This window comes from Theobroma cacao, chromosome 2, assembly GCF_053813885.1.
Source record: "Theobroma cacao isolate CCN51 chromosome 2, ASM5381388v1, whole genome shotgun sequence".
NCBI lineage: Eukaryota > Viridiplantae > Streptophyta > Magnoliopsida > Malvales > Malvaceae > Theobroma > Theobroma cacao.
The window spans coordinates 15,077,797-15,090,061 of NC_142640.1; positions in this window are offsets into that span (position 1 = coordinate 15,077,797).

A 12,265-nucleotide genomic window follows, 5' to 3' on the forward strand; every position below is an offset into this window, starting at 1 on the left:
ATGGAAAATTAACTGAGCAAGTTGAGAAGATTATGAAATTGAAGAAAAACTGTAGAATCTTGAGAACTAAGTTCTTAAATAAAAGGAAACTAAAACCCCTACATTCAAAAATCAAAAAGAAGCTAAGAGCTTTTCAAGTGAGAGAATTACAATAGAGCAATTTGAAGTTCATGCATCTAATCCTAAATATGAAACTTGCAATGCAAATGATGAAATTGAAAAAAAGATCCAAGATGAAGTTGTGGCACCTGAAACAGAAACAGAAATAAGAATTGAAAAGGAAAAAAATGTAAGGAAATGACAACGAAAAATGATCAAGAACCAGAAAAAGAAAAAGATATAAAAGTTAGACAAGAAAATCATAATGTAGCAGAATCAACAGTTGAAAAAATAGATGAAAAATCTCCTGAAGACTTTGAAAGGATACTGCTTTCATATTTCATTACTGAGATACTTAAGGAAGCTGCAGCTAATCAAGCAAAAACAAAAGAAAGAATGGAACAAGAAGTTAAATCGGCTCAAAAAAAAACAAAAGAGATTACACCACTGCAAATTACGAAACAAAGGCAAATCATCAATCATTGATTCAGTCTCTAAGAAACCCTTTTAGTAGAAGAGGTAAAAAAACCATGGCAACTAAAACTACCATCCTCAGAAGAAGGAAGTCTACAAGACTGACATTGTCTACTATCAAACCATCTTCCAAAGTTAGACCTCCTCTAACCATATCCTTAATGGCTGCTTCATCATCCTCTACATTCTTTGATTCTTCCTCCTCCTCATATCTTCAACCCCTGAAGGTGCATTTTAGTACTAATGAGCCCTCACCTTCCTCAGACTTTAATAGGAATTAAGCTTCAATGGAACTCTCTTTTTCGATGATGACAAAAAGGGGGAGAAAATAAGTTGACAGATTAGGTTGCTGAGGCTGAACAACGATTATATTTTGCGTTGCTAATGAAATTGCTAAAAAAATGGTTTATATTTTGTGTTCTTTGTGTTATTGAACAATGACAAACTATATTTTATGTTGCTGATGAAATTTAAATGTTTCTACACTAATACTCTATGCTGAATGTTTTTGTTGAATATTTCTATGACGAATAGTGCTTATATTTATGGTTTATGCTAAATGTTTATATCTATGTAATTAAAAGTCAATTTTGAGAATATTGCATTTGCTTATTTAAGCAATAGCTATACATAAATATACATTAAACATATATGAAAAAGAATTTTTATGCATATATTAAGGGGGAGCAATCCCTCACTCACCTACAAACAAATATAAAATTCATATTGATGTTGCACTCTTAATCTAGGAGTGATTTGTCATCATAAAAAAAGGGAAGATTGTTGACTTCATGTGTTTTTGCTGATAATAAAGCATTCCTTATTTATTGATGTCTAATTACTTTATTTAAGTGTGCAAGACAAAGTTTAAGACCCTTAATAAATTTGATGATTAAAGGCAAGTCAAAAGTTTGCTTACTTAAAGGATGGGTTAATCAATCAAAGAAGGATAGAAGAAAAAGCTAGTGAAAACAGAACATCTGTCATGACCCGGAACTCCCCATCGAGCCCGTGACAACCGCCGCGAAGCCTCGACAAACATTCTTCACCCCGAATGTCGATCGAAACCTCGCAAGGCTCTCGTATCAGTTTTCGCACTTCCCCGGTGAGCAATAGTTATCAAATAATCAAAATACGAAGGATTACAAATCGTTTCCAAATCATAATATAACATGTTTTTTTTTTTGGCTCACAGGGACATTTTCGTCATTTTTATCGAAAACCTCCAAACTTGCTAAAAATGTAGTAGGTAAGCCGAAAATATATATTTAATGATAAAAAAAAAATTAAGTATCTAAAACGTTCATTTGAAGTGAAAATTTGACCATTTGAATATGATAAAAATATTCAATAAAATAAACTATTTTCTTGTAAAATAATTTTCATAAAACTATCGGTACATAATTCTTATAGCGTAAAAGATAATTATATTCATATCTACTATAAAGCAAATAACCAAAGCATAAAATTTCTTTTACAGTGACACGTGGGCCCATATCTATCCAAAATGCATCGAAAGCTGGAAACCTACAGCTTTTACCGATTCGAGTCCAAATGAAGGTCCTTGTTCAAGTCAGCTAACTACGAAATTCCCTTAGCCTGAAATGTGAGGAAATGAGGGTGGTGAGATTATAAAATCTCAGTGAGTAAACAGATACCATCTAAACTATCTAAAGTCGAGTAAATGGAGACAATTAAAATAAATCATCATACTGTAATTTCATTACCATTCAACTCATTTCAACCAAATAAAATTAATCTATAAAAATCGAGTAATCAACTTGGCTTATGAATTTCTTAAAACTTTGGCTCGTGTCAAAACTCATACTCGGTGATACCTTGCGCAGGGCATCCAACCGAGTTCGCCAAGGCTGTTAAAATTTCGTATACACTTAAAATATATTTTTAGTTTGAGAAAATACAGCCGTTCCTTGGCGTTGGCTGAGTTCCCCTTCACGTGGTGGTTTGGCGTGAAGTGAACCCTAAGCTATACCCCAGGAGATACCCTACGCGCCTCTCCGTTCGAGGTAATAATATAATGGAGTTTACCGTGCCCCTCTAATAGGCTGGTCCATGGAACCCCCTCTGCAGTAAATAATTAATATATAATCCACCAATCAATAAAATTCATTCTAGCATGACATGGCAATTTATCGCAACCTAGCCTCTCAAGGCTGAATACACAGTATAAATAATTTTAACACCGAAATCAATTTAGCCATTCATGCTCATTTATTGTCATAAGCCATTCAATTCAAAACCATAAATTTGCAACACAAACTAGCAGTCTCCAATTACTCTATTTTCAAAACCAATATTCGATTTTTCAGAAAATTTATAAAATCATTTTATAAAATTACAATTTCTCCTAAAACATAGCAATTTACCATTTAAACCCATTTTTCATAAAATCACACAATTGTATAAAACTACTCTAGATAATTAAGACGATAATAAGTTCACTCACAGTATTAGGAGTAGAAATACTCCTATCTTCCGCCCTCGGGTGCAGTCCCTTACCCGAAACAATTGACTCACCACCTATCCATAATCCATGACACAAAATTCAGTAAATTGTGTCAATTTATCATAAATTATTTCAGGCTCTTATCCATGCGTATGCACTAGATAGGATTTGAAATGTCTAGACAATCGCTTAATTGTGGTGTCCGACCTAACTCGCCTACACACGGTGTAAATTCCTAAAATCCCCAATTCGACTCCAATTCCATCCATTTCAATTTCAATTATCCAATTATATCCACAATACCTCAATGACTGTGAATTTGGTCCAATTTATCAGTTCGGACTATAAATTACGCTTTTACCCTTAGTGGGTAAAAATTTCAATTTATTGCACCGAAAATTCCCATTTAATTTCCAACCTCATAATTCATCATTTTTCCACCCAATTCTCTTAAAATAAAGTCAACCTCATCCTCACATACCATTGGCTAGATTCGGCCTAGGGAAATTCATGGAGAAGATAAATATTTTTCTTGTTATTTTACTCATAAACATGCTAAACTAACACTAAACACTAACATAGCTCAAAATCAAATTTATCTAACAACTTTCTCTCTCTAAACCCATATGACCAGAATTGAAATCATCCTCAAATCACATGATTCAACCATGGAAAATGATGGGAAATGCATGGGAAAGGTAAAGCACAAGACAAATTTAAGAAATGTTACCTTTTTTCACTTGATTTTTGAATTTCCACCTATTTTCCCTTTAAATTTCTTGGGTAGGGTTTTATTTTCTCCTTTCTCTCTCTTGTTTCTTGCTTGGCCGGATGTTGAAGAAGAAGAATGGGTGGGCTGATTTTTTTATGCCTTTTTTATTGTTTAATGAAATAATATTATTTTATTCATATTTTAAATATTTTATTAATTCATTTTTTTTTCTAGCCATCCATTTGTCCTACTTTTTCCACCATGCATTCCCTTTGACTTATCCAAGTCTTAAGTGAAATTTCCAGATTTTTCCAAAGTTTTGGTGGAGCAAATTCTTCAAAATTACACTTTTGCCCCCGAACTTTTCAAAAATTATATTTTTGCCCCAAAAATTGAAAATTTGCCATAATGCATAATTTGCACTCCTCATACTCATTTCACACTCCAAATAATTAAATTTGATCAAAATCCTTTCAAAAAATTAAATTTTCGATTTCGAATGGTAAAATTACCATTTTACCCTTTTACTCCAAATTATACCGAAATTAAAATTTTTCACTTCTAAACCTCAAATCTTACTCCAATAAGTCAAATGGGGCCAAAAATCTTTTCTAAAAATTTCCATTTTGTCCCCAGGTGGCAAATGACCATTTTGCCCCTGGATAGCGAAAATTCCAGTTTGACTCCAAATTGATCCTCAAACTCTGAATCACCATATTAAACAATTCGGGGACATTAAAATTCTTAATTTCATCGTAAATTCTCTATTTGATCTAGTTCGAGGTTTAAATCAACTTTGTTGTACCTCTAGGTACAACACCGACTTTTGTAAATTTTTTTTTTTGGGACTCTCCTAGCATGCAAACATGCTATCCATCACGTGTATGTCATGATAAATATTTTTATAGAGTCGGGCTTGTCATCTTCTCCCCCACTTGAATCAACCATATGATCTTTCTTCTTGACTGATTTCGACATCCGGCTAAATATTAATATTTTAAAAATTTTATCTTGTCTCCTTGGTACCTGAAATACCTTATTATGCCTCACTTGACTTCTGAATTGCCTTTTATCTCACAAATTCTCCTCTGATAAAATTATTATTATTTTATTGTTATTTTCTCACTTACGGAATATTTTATCCTAAACTACTCCTTTCGTGTCTTATCACTTTTAAACATTTTAATTGACTTCAATTTGCATTCGCTCAACTTTATTTATCACCATATCAAAGTATGGGGTATTTCAATCTCCCCCACTTAAATAGAATTCGTCCTCGAATTCCCATCGATGTTGCGTTATCAATCTCCTTTTATGATCCTACTCCTTGTTCCTTCTATAAGGACATTCAATTTATTTACCTCGTTCACCTTCAGTTCAATTAAATGCTTTATTTATGGCAATTATCATCCTTTGGAACCAGATCAGTAATACTTTTCACAACCATGATCTCTTATATCTAGACACTAAGCATGCCTTTATCACCATTATTACATTTGAACCATAACTTCATCTCAATTATACCGATTTCGATCACATATCATACTTACTTATGTATACCTAATCATCATTTTATTAATTCGCTCTGTACCAAATTTCTCAACCTTGATTCATCCATCTTATACTGGTCCATACCTTTTCTTTATTAGAGTTCCATTAAGAACTTAAACAATTTAAGGTTTACTTTCAAAGTCATTCATAACTTTAATCGTTCATTACATGTCTGTTAACAGTTTAGCTCACTAACCTCTCTGGACACTATTTCAAAATCTCCCAATTACCGAGAACCATTCTTCACTTCAGTTAGTAAAATTATCAATTTCATATATACATATATACATGCATTTTCAAATGTCAACCTCTCTCTTTATATATTGGAATCCATGTGTTCACATGCCTTGGACTACGTTCCCCCATTATTCATCTGTATCCCAATCCTAGTTTCAATATAATAATTCTTATAGTGCATGTCAACCTTCTTATTATACTTGTGTATAACTTCATATAATTCATATCATTTCCAACCATATGTTTGAGTTTCCTTATACTATATATCATTCATCACAATGTCATCTCCATTGAATTATAATCTATTATACGTGTATGCTTTATAATCCTATTGATGCCTCAAAGATTTATCTCAACTTGATCATTGCATCTCATGCAATACCACAATTCCTAAGAGTCATCCTTTTTGTCCTTAATCATCTTTCATGCCTCTATATTACCTTGTATCTTTCTTGCATTACGATATTGATTTGTCACTTAAGACTCAAACCCATTTGAATCATGTATGCCTTAAGCATTTTCGAATTCCAATTTCCATAATATATTAGGAAAGTTTCATTATCTGACTTCATTTTCAAGGTCAACTTCTATCATCCTTTGTTCCACTCCTTCATATGAACATAACACCATTCTTCCTTAACTAATTTATAAATTGTACTTGAAATTGTAAAACTTAAAACTAGATTCCCCTCAAGTATTTTTCAATATTAATACTAATATCATTCTCAGCTTACAGCTTCCTTTTTATAATCACATAACTTAGTGCTTGCTTTAACGAGATCCAGAGCAAAGCTTCTCTTGAGTATTTCCTTGGGAATATCTATCTTAAACTTATGTCTCACAGCATGTGATCCCTTAACTTGTGATTTAGCCGTTAGGCTTCTCAGCAAGTTTTAAAAATTTTACGTTTCATACTTGTTGTGTATGATTATAATCTCTTCTCAAAGATGTTTATGTATTCCTAAAACACTTAATCTTAAAGATATATAAATACGTACTCATCCATTCAATCCTTAACTCGTCTTCATAGGTTTCCAGGGTGCCATACAATTAGCCTCATGTTGTTACTAACCCTTGTCATTTTACTGTATCAAAACAGATATTACAAATTCTCGTAATGATATTCTATATAAACTGATTTTCTATACCAGTCTCGTAATTCTTCCTTCACACTTTCATTATTTGGTATCTCATCTCAATATAGTCATTTCAAGAATCTTTCAATTTTTTTTTCTTTTAATTATATGCCTATATACAAGGCAATAAAGAAGTTTTTCAATTCATTTGGGTAAACATTCTCCAGAATATTTAAGACTCCCAGATAACAAAACACAATGACCAACAACCAAAATTCAATTTGTAAGCTCAATATCGTGTCACTCCCATCTTACTCATGCATCATAGGCGTGAGATATTCGGAGCATTATAGCGTTGAACAATCAATGTTGAAGTACTGTAGCTATTAGAAATTTTCTCATCAAAGCTATTTGTTTGCATTCAAAGTCACCACATCAATCATTCTCAACCAGTGGTTTCCCTTTTAGATATATATCATGAGTTCCATAAGTATAGGTACCTTCTATTTTCTTGTCATACACACTAAGCTAGATTAATACTTTCATCTCATGTCATCTTTTGACGTTTATCAACATTCATAAAATTCCACCTCAAAACATCCTTTCCATACAGTGTAATAAGTTCATGATAAATATACCACTCCACACATAAGTTGCTTACTATCTACAACTTTCCTCAAATTTATTGTCATCCTTATCCCATTTATCTTCTTTGTCTTATACTCCAATAATCTTATTGACTTTCGGTATAATTAACTACGAAAACAGCTTAGCTTCCTCCTTATTTTATTCTCACAATCCTTACTGAATCAAAATTTTATATTCCCCATATTCCATAATTTAACTTCATTGGGTTATATTTGTGCCCGACTATTACCTCATAGTATCATAACATCACTAAATAATCCCCTTCATGCTTAAATTACAATCATTAACTTAATCACATTATCCATTCCGAATGTCATTTATGACCTTATTGCTTCCTTCTATAACCTTCCTCAATAATTATATTACCAATTTATCTCTGTTATACTAAAAGATTCCCATACATATCCAATTATTTAAACTGCTATTTTACATTCCGTTCGAGTCATACAAAATAAAAGCCACTCCTAACTCCTTTACACAGGTAACTACTACATCTTCCCTTAAACGACACTTGCCTAGATTTATGACAATACAACTTCAACTAAAGTATTAAACATCTTTAGGTTCCTCATTGTCCTGATCCGGGCACATCAATGGATCCTCTTCCTCCTGAGATTTTCTCCTTTGTTCTTCAATCCAGGCTTGTTGTATTCTCCTATATTCTTCATCACTCATCGGTGCAGCATTTCTTCCACAACCGGGAGGAAAATGTCGTACACTTGACACTTTTCTAAGAGGTTTACTTGCCACTGTTACTTTCTCCTTATCCTTTTCTGGTTGTCCCCTTACATTTCTCCCACAGCCTGGTGGAAAGTGTCGGACTACTGTCACGCTCTTCCTAGAACGAATACCTCCTTCAACTATCCTTAATTTCCCCCTTTCTTTAACATGTTCCTTAGATTTTCTCAAAAGGGAACCTCTTATGCTTACATTAATATTATTACTATCTGTACTTTTTGGACTACTCGGTTCGGGTTGCCACCGGCTCTTAGCAGTAGAATCTAGCGATCCCTCGCTAATACTATGAGAGGCGTCGGGACTACCGTCTCTCCTAGACATGGTGTATGTGTCACCAGTGCACCTTAAAACCTATATGCAATCAAATAGTAATTGTTTAATTATTTATGCATCTCAAAAATAGGTAGATTTCTATATGTAGATGCATACATTCTATTCAATCTAACCTAACTTAACTTAACTTAATTGGACTTGGGGCCACGCAGTGTCAGTGTAGATTTCTTAAAACAACCTTAAAATCAAAAACTTTAATATCCAAAGCTTTAAAATCAAAAAATCTGATCTTTAAACCATGCTCTGATACCAATCTAAATTGTCACGACCCGGAACTCCCCATCGAGCCCGTGACAACCGCCGCGAAGCCTCGACAAACATTCTTCACCCCGAATGTCGATCGAAACCTCGCAAGGCTCTCGTATCAGTTTTCGCACTTCCCCGGTGAGCAATAGTTATCAAATAATCAAAATACGAAGGATTACAAATCGTTTCCAAATCATAATATAACATGTTTTTTTTTTTGGCTCACAGGGACATTTTCGTCATTTTTATCGAAAACCTCCAAACTTGCTAAAAATGTAGTAGGTAAGCCGAAAATATATATTTAATGATAAAAAAAAAATTAAGTATCTAAAACGTTCATTTGAAGTGAAAATTTGACCATTTGAATATGATAAAAATATTCAATAAAATAAACTATTTTCTTGTAAAATAATTTTCATAAAACTATCGGTACATAATTCTTATAGCGTAAAAGATAATTATATTCATGTATACTATAAAGCAAATAACCAAAGCATAAAATTTCTTTTACAGTGACACGTGGGCCCATATCTATCCAAAATGCATCGAAAGCTGGAAACCTACAGCTTTTACCGATTCGAGTCCAAATGAAGGTCCTTGTTCAAATCAGCTAACTACGAAATTCCCTTAGCCTGAAATGTGAGGAAATGAGGGTGGTGAGATTATAAAATCTCAGTGAGTAAACAGATACCATCTAAACTATCTAAAGTCGAGTAAATGGAGACAATTAAAATAAATCATCATACTGTAATTTCATTACCATTCAACTCATTTCAACCAAATAAAATTAATCTATTAAATCGAGTAATCAACTTGGCTTATGAATTTCTTAAAACTTTGGCTCGTGTCAAAACTCATACTCGGTGATACCTTGCGCAGGGCATCCAACCGAGTCCGCCAAGGCTGTTAAAATTTCGTATACACTTAAAATATATTTTTAGTTTGAGAAAATACAGCCGTTCCTTGGCGTTGGCTGAGTTCCCCTTCACGTGGTGGTTTGGCGTGAAGTGAACCCTAAGCTATACCCCAGGAGATACCCTACGCGCCTCTCCGTTCGAGGTAATAATATAATGGAGTTTACCGTGCCCCTCTAATAGGCTGGTCCACGGAACCCCCTCTGCAGTAAATAATTAATATATAATCCACCAATCAATAAAATTCATTCTAGCATGACATGGCAATTTATCGCAACCTAGCCTCTCAAGGCTGAATACACAGTATAAATAATTTTAACACCGAAATCAATTTAGCCATTCATGCTCATTTATTGTCATAAGCCATTCAATTCAAAACCATAAATTTGCAACACAAACTAGCAGTCTCCAATTACTCTATTTTCAAAACCAATATTCGATTTTTCAGAAAATTTATAAAATCATTTTATAAAATTACAATTTCTCCTAAAACATAGCAATTTACCATTTAAACCCATTTTTCATAAAATCACACAATTGTGTAAAACTACTCTAGATAATTAAGACGATAATAAGTTCACTCACAGTATTAGGAGTAGAAATACTCCTATCTTCCGCCCTCGGGTGCAGTCCCTTACCCGAAACAATTGACTCACCACCTATCCATAATCCATGACACAAAATTCAGTAAATTGTGTCAATTTATCATAAATTATTTCAGGCTCTTATCCATGCGTATGCACTAGATAGGATTTGAAATGTCTAGACAATCGCTTAATTGTGGTGTCCGACCTAACTCGCCTACACACGGTGTAAATTCCTAAAATCCCCAATTCGACTCCAATTCCATCCATTTCAATTTCAATTATCCAATTATATCCACAATACCTCAATGACTGTGAATTTGGTCCAATTTATCAGTTCGGACTATAAATTACGCTTTTACCCTTAGTGGGTAAAAATTTCAATTTATTGCACCGAAAATTCCCATTTAATTTCCAACCTCATAATTCATCATTTTTCCACCCAATTCTCTTAAAATAAAGTCAACCTCATCCTCACATACCATTGGCTAGATTCGGCCTAGGGAAATTCATGGAGAAGATAAATATTTTTCTTGTTATTTTACTCATAAACATGCTAAACTAACACTAAACACTAACATAGCTCAAAATCAAATTTATCTAACAACTTTCTCTCTCTAAACCCATATGACCAGAATTGAAATCATCCTCAAATCACATGATTCAACCATGGAAAATGATGGGAAATGCATGGGAAAGGTAAAGCACAAGACAAATTTAAGAAATGTTACCTTTTTTCACTTGATTTTTGAATTTCCACCTATTTTCCCTTTAAATTTCTTGGGTAGGGTTTTATTTTCTCCTTTCTCTCTCTTGTTTCTTGCTTGGCCGGATGTTGAAGAAGAAGAATGGGTGGGCTGATTTTTTTATGCCTTTTTTATTGTTTAATGAAATAATATTATTTTATTCATATTTTAAATATTTTATTAATTCATTTTTTTTTCTAGCCATCCATTTGTCCTACTTTTTCCACCATGCATTCCCTTTGACTTATCCAAGTCTTAAGTGAAATTTCCAGATTTTTCCAAAGTTTTGGTGGAGCAAATTCTTCAAAATTACACTTTTGCCCCCGAACTTTTCAAAAATTATATTTTTGCCCCAAAAATTGAAAATTTGCCATAATGCATAATTTGCACTCCTCATACTCATTTCACACTCCAAATAATTAAATTTGATCAAAATCCTTTCAAAAAATTAAATTTTCGATTTCGAATGGTAAAATTACCATTTTACCCTTTTACTCCAAATTATACCGAAATTAAAAATTTTCACTTCTAAACCTCAAATCTTACTCCAATAAGTCAAATGGGGCCAAAAATCTTTTCTAAAAATTTCCATTTTGTCCCCAGGTGGCAAATGACCATTTTGCCCCTGGATAGCGAAAATTCCAGTTTGACTCCAAATTGATCCTCAAACTCCGAATCACCATATTAAACAATTCGGGGACATTAAAATTCTTAATTTCATCGTAAATTCTCTATTTGATCTAGTTCGAGGTTTAAATCAACTTTGTTGTACCTCTAGGTACAACACCGACTTTTGTAAATTTTTTTTTTTGGGACTCTCCTAGCATGCAAACATGCTATCCATCACGTGTATGTCATGATAAATATTTTTATAGAGTCGGGCTTGTCATCTTCTCCCCCACTTGAATCAACCATATGATCTTTCTTCTTGACTGATTTCGACATCCGGCTAAATATTAATATTTTAAAAATTTTATCTTGTCTCCTTGGTACCTGAAATACCTTATTATGCCTCACTTGACTTCTGAATTGCCTTTTATCTCACAAATTCTCCTCTGATAAAATTATTATTATTTTATTGTTATTTTCTCACTTACGGAATATTTTATCCTAAACTACTCCTTTCGTGTCTTATCACTTTTAAACATTTTAATTGACTTCAATTTGCATTCGCTCAACTTTATTTATCACCATATCAAAGTATGGGGTATTTCAACATCATTAACTTGTTAACATGGAGCCTTAGCCAATTAAGGTTTAATTTGATGCTATATAAAAGTAAGGTAGAAAAGCCTTCATCAGTTAGCACTAGACTTAATTAATTAAGAAGGTGTTGTAAGCTAAAGATAGAATAGTGCTAATCAGTTAAGGAATAGGGTTAATTGGTTAAAGCACAAAACTTGAAGTACCTTCAAGCGTTAAAATTCAAATTTGAAATAA